Source organism: Dipodomys ordii, unplaced genomic scaffold, assembly GCF_000151885.1.
Source record: "Dipodomys ordii isolate 6190 unplaced genomic scaffold, Dord_2.0 Scaffold4, whole genome shotgun sequence".
Classification (NCBI taxonomy): Eukaryota; Metazoa; Chordata; class Mammalia; order Rodentia; family Heteromyidae; genus Dipodomys; species Dipodomys ordii.
In genome coordinates, this window is record NW_012267220.1 from 15,768,398 (window position 1) to 15,774,397 (window position 6,000).

General features: G+C 37.2%; 1 pseudogene; it reads left to right on the forward strand.

The window, feature by feature from the left end:
- Nucleotides 1-1,554: 1,554 nt before the first annotated feature.
- Nucleotides 1,555-2,144, forward strand: LOC105991298 (annotated as a pseudogene).
- The last annotated feature ends 3,856 nt before the right edge of the window (nt 2,145-6,000 follow it).

Sequence of the window (6,000 nt, forward strand, 5' to 3'; positions counted from 1 at the left end):
TTGGCTAAATGAAAGGATTTCATTTCAATTCTGCTTTATGAAACTTTTGACACTAGTGTATTACCTTTCACCCCTGCATGGGTGGCTATATTTTAAAGATGCTTCCTGAAAAGAAAATAAGTAACAAAAAAGGATTGTCTAAGCTGTATAGGTATTTTAACCCTTGTGTACTGCTTATGTGAATGTAAAATAGAACAGAAAACCATGTAGCATCTCTTCGAAAAGTTAAACAATGAAAATTATATTGAGCCAATTATTATATATACTTCAGGGTATATATATATATATTATGTTAGATATATATATATATATCTAACATAATCAAAATAGGGTGTCAAACATAATTGTATGCTTTCATAACAGCATTATTCCTAATAGCTTAAAGGTAGAAAAAACCCAAACATCCATCAACACACAGATAAAATGTTGTATATGTGGTTATATATGTACAAAAAGACATTTAGCCATAATGAATAAAGTTCTGATACAGGCTAAATAACATGGATGAACTTTAAAGATACTCTACTAGTAGTATAGGGAAATAAGATACAAGAGGACAGGTATTGTATAATTGGTATGAGGTTATTCAGAATTATCACATTCATAAAGTCAAAAAGCAGAATCCTGGCTCCCAGGAAATGGGAATTATTTGATGGACATAGGGTTTAAGTATGAATTGATAATGTTTTGGAGATGATAATGGTGATAATTACAAAACAATGCAAATTTACTTAATGTTACTAAACTGTACATATATATAACCAAAGTACTTTATATGGATGTATAAAAATAGAATGAAACAAAAATTGTTTAAAGGAGGAGGAGTAAGAATGTAATACAGCAATTAAGGTATATCAAATGCATGTATGGAAATACCACAATGAAATCCTTTAGTACAATTAATAGATGCTGATGAAAAAAATAAAACTGCTTGTTAAGTAACAAATTTTATATTGTGTATATTTTACCACAATAAAAAAAACGATTTGAAAGTGTAGATCTTAAAAGTAATTTTGACTATTTTGGAGGGGGCTATCAATTTGTAAGCATCATCTTATCCCAGGTGTTAGTCACTCAGGTTGCTACAACAAAATCTTGTTGGCTTATGAACAACAACAAACCTTTGTTTCTCACAGTTCTGGAGATTGGGAAGTTCAAGACCGAGATGCTAATAGATTGTCTAGCGAGGGCTTGGTTCCAGGTTCAGAGATAGTTTCTTTTCTGTCTGTCCTCATGTGGTCTAAGAGATATAGTCTTTTTATGAGGGCAGTGATCCTGTCATGTAAACTGCCCTTGTGACCTAATAACCTTCAGCAGCCCTCCTCCTAATATCAACACATTGATGACTAGATTTCATTGTAGGAATTTTGTAGGAGCTATAACAATTCAGATCATAATAAATTATTCAGACCCTAATAATTATCTGCATTATTCAGACAAGCATTTACTCAATAATTGAACTATAACAAATACAGTTTAATAGCATATAGATGAATTCAAAGAGTTTTGGCTAATTTGTATTTTGGAGAAATTAGTTATTAAGAAGTCACAATTTCTCTTCCTGTAAGTGGCCAGAGGTGACCTGTGAAAATGGTTCGCTACTCTCTAGACCCAGAAAACCCCACAAAATCATGCAAGTGAAGAGGTTCCAATCTTCGTGTACACTTTAAGAATACCAGAGAAACAGCCCAGGCCATCAAGGGTATGCATATCCGAAAAGCAACCAAGTATCTGAAAGATGTCACCTTAAAGAAGCAATGTGTGCCATTCTGGCGTTACAATGGTGGAGTTGGCAGGTGTGCCCAGGCCAAACAGTGGGGCTGGACTCAGGGTCCCTGGCCCAAAAAGAGTGCTGAATTTCTGCTGCACATACTTAAGAATGCGGAGAGTAATGCAGAACTGAAGGGTTTAGATGTAGATCCCTGGTCATTGAACACATCCAGGTGAACAAAGCACCTAAGATGCGCCATCGAATTTACAGAGCCCAATGGTAGGATTAACCCATCCATGAGCTCCCCCTGCCACATTGAGATGATCCTTACTGAGAAGGAGCAAATTGTTCCTAAACCAGAGGAGGAGGTTGCACCGAAGAAAAAGGTATCCCAAAGAAACTGAAGAAACAAAAACTTATGGCATGGGAATAAATTTAGACTAAAATAAACACAAATAAAAAAAAAGAAGGGGGGGGGAGGCGGGGAGGATTGGGTGGGGGGGGGGGGGGGAGGCTGGGAAGGGATGTGAAGGGTAAACAAAGGAGGAGGCTGCAATGCTTGATAAGAAATATACACATTATCCTGCCCATGTAATTGTAACCCCTCTGTACAGTGTGTTCACAAAAAATAATTAAAAAAAATAAAGAAGTCACAATTTATTTTCTTTATAATTTTCCAATCCACTAGTACTAGAGAGCAAATCGAGGTGAGTTTGTATTTCCTTGTTTTATGTTTCATAACTTGAAAATAGATACGTTTGGGATTTATTAATAAATTCCAATCTGCCAATGGTTATCCTAATTAGTTGTCTACTATCTCCTTTGATCCTGTTCTCAATCGAGTTCTTTTTGTCTCCTAAACAGACTAAGAAAAATGTTCAACTCCTGGGACTAGAAATGTGAATTTAAACAGATTTTCAATGTCACTAGATGCTACTGGTTTGAATATTCAGATGATCCACTAGAACACTGATTAATTTATCTAATGGTGGTAAGTGGTTAAAGCAATGAAACAAATAAACACACTTGAATTTAAAAAAATCCACATGTAAGCTGCTGCTTTATTCCTAGATGGATCATATAATTTGCTTTGATTAAGGGGATATTAGGAAACACAATAGGAACAACAGCTTAAAAGAACTCACACACTAGTATCCCTGACACTTTGGTGATGTGTAGCCCAAGCTAACCTCTTGGAGGATTAAAAACAAAAGACACAGAAACTATTTTAACAGAGATTCTATAGGGCAAACATCCCTTAGGCTGTGTATAGCAGTAGGCTGAGATTAGTAATAGAGCTGACATCAGCCCACATTCCTGAGCCACAAAATAAGGAAACAATGTAACTGTTATTAGGGGTAGAGGTTTGTTATGAGAAAGCATATAATCAACACAGTATTTTCCTGAATTAAACGTTAACACTTAGATAAGTTGAAATCGTCCTTTTTATGATCTACCTTTTAATTGTCTTGAGACCAGCTAATTTAGCTCCCATTATCTTTTTTCCAATTTTTATTTATTTTAGTATTTATTGTTATTTTAAAGGTGATCTATAGAGGAGTTACAGTTTCCAGTCTTACTGAATTTCTTTAAAGATTAATAAGAGGTAGTTCTGTCTATATTTTCTAGTATCTTTACCTATCAATATGGAACCCCAGTCACTATTTTATTCATAGGTTCATTATTTTCCAAGCATTACTATATGTTTCTGTTAAGCTTTAGAAGTTTACTACTTGTTTTTATGGTTTTTATAGCTTATTGCCTTTTATTCCCTTTTACCAGGGTCAGGTGAGGGCCTTACACACTCAGTTTGGTTTCTTGATCTGACTGGCACTTGAGCCATGCCTCCAATCCTACTTTTTGCTGGTTATTTTGGAGATAGAGTCTCATGGACTTTTCTGCCATGGCTGGCTTAAAACCTCGATCCTCTTGATTTCAGCCTCCTGATTACAGGTGTGTGCCACTGCCACCTGCCTCCTTTTCAAAGTTTTGTAATATTTCTCCTCTTCTCTCACTCATCCCTTTCCCTCTCCTTAGACATTGATATCCTTTTATCTCTTTATGTATTTTCCATAAACCACACTTTGCTGTTAAGTTTATAAGGAATGTTTACTGACTTGAAAAACAGTTTTTCCACCCTAGCTTTACATCTCTCCAGTTCTACATTACTCTTGGGAACAATGCAGCTGTGTTTTAAGATTATGGTCATAAGTTGTTAAGACCTGGGATGGCAGTAAACATTAGATCAGTTTTTCCTTTACTGGTTCAACATGTAGTCACTTGGCATTTGTTAGTGTGCTAAGGTGCTGCTATTTCACAAAGCAACAACACTAAACATTTTAAATCACGGTAGCTCATGAACTTAAATCTTTTTTTTTCCTCCTCTGAACTATGAGATGACTAAATCATGGTTTTTCGTAAGTGCTATGTTATGGTGGTTATGTGTCATAAGTTCTAGATGTACAAGATCTATTAAGTTAAATGAGTAACTACTAAAGATAGCCTTTACACATAGATAATCAAATCCTAGGTGTAATACATATTAGCTTTGTAATGTTGAGCATGCTGATTTATCCATGCCTGTTTCCTCCTGTGTCAAAGGGTATAACAGTATCAAAGTTGTAGTGAAAATGAAATATTTCCAGCAGTCGATATGGCATTATCACTTTTGGTACAAGTTACTGTCCTTATTTTTGACTTACAAAGTACAAGAAAATGAAATGTCTTACCAATGCTAATAAATATTAAAAACAAAAAGCTTTATAAAAAATGGAAAATGTAAATATATTTAATATACACAAACATAATATACACATACATAAAATAACTACTTGTATGCCATTTTGTTAGGATTAAATGTTAGGGATCATTTTTTGATATCCTCATTTGCAATTTGCAATCCATTTCAGGCAAATTTATTATGAATCCCTGGAATGAATATGTAGGTTGACAGTATATAATGGACACCATAGTCCTGGGTAATAGTTTTGTTTTAAACCAACAAATATTTCGTATGAACTTAGAATCTTTTGCTTGTTGAAGTGACAGTAATACTACTTATTCACAGATGGAATTATTCCTTACTAAAAAACACAGTATAGTGCCGGGCGCCGGTGGCTCACACTTGTAATACTAGCTACTCAGGAGGCTGAGATCTGAGGATCATGGTTCAGAGCCAGCTCGAGCAGGAAGGGCCCTGAGACTCTTAATCTCCAATAAACCTCTCGAAAACCGGAAGTGGTGCTGTGGCTCAAGTGGTGGAGTGCTTGCCTTGAGCTGAAGAGCTGAGGGACAGCTCTCAAACCCCAAGACCGACAAAAACAAAACAAAAAACAAAACACAGTATAGTCACAGTATCTGAAAAATACATTTTAATGCTTATGTTTCTCTTGTAGTCCCAGTAGAAGTTTTCCGATATTGAAATTCTTCATTAAAAAGCGTGAGGAGAGTTTCTAGGCTGTTACCTTTAGACAGTGCTGATACCGTTACTTCTAACTTACCTTTCTTCCTGTTTCCATTCCTAATTTGTTCCCTGGACTCTTTCACTCCTCTTAAGGAAACCATTAATCTCTTCAGGATTCTATTTCCATTATCCATCAAGGACATTTGCTGCTTTATTATTCTTAGCAGTGCAGTGATTGCAGCATATTGACATCTATCTTGGCAAGCATCATCAGTATACTACCGGCTGGGACTGTAACAGGAGAAGAGACGAATACGAACTGTAAACATTATTTGGACCACTCTCGTTTGCGTGGGTAACAGCATGTATATTGAACAGTTGGCAAGAAAAAACACAGAACTGGAGCCAAACTAATAATTGGCAGCTGTACACACCCTCTGGCACCAGGTGGAGTTCTTCCGGCCTTTTTCCTAACTAGATCACATCTCCACATTTATCTGATTCCTCTCCTATGGCGGTTGAGTGGGGAAGGAGAGAAAGTATTAGTGACAAACTGTTAAATGTGAGGTTCAGGACGGGTGCCCGTTTAATCTAAACGGAGCAAACAGTAGAAATTGGGTGTCGGGGGGGGGGAGCGGTACGATCTGTAAGCAAGGCTAGGGATTTAAAAGGATGGCCTGAGAATTACAATCGCTTCTGACACCTGCAGCAAAAATTTCCACCAACTGACTCTTGTCCTGGCAGAGTGGAGAGGAGGGGGGAGCGCGGGAAAGAGCAGGACGCTCTGCGATTGGTCGCGCCCCCTCCTCTGGGGCCCGCCCCCGCGCCGTGGGTGGGCGGCCCGGCGGCCCCTCCCCGCTGTCAGTCAGCGGCCCGCGAGGCCCCT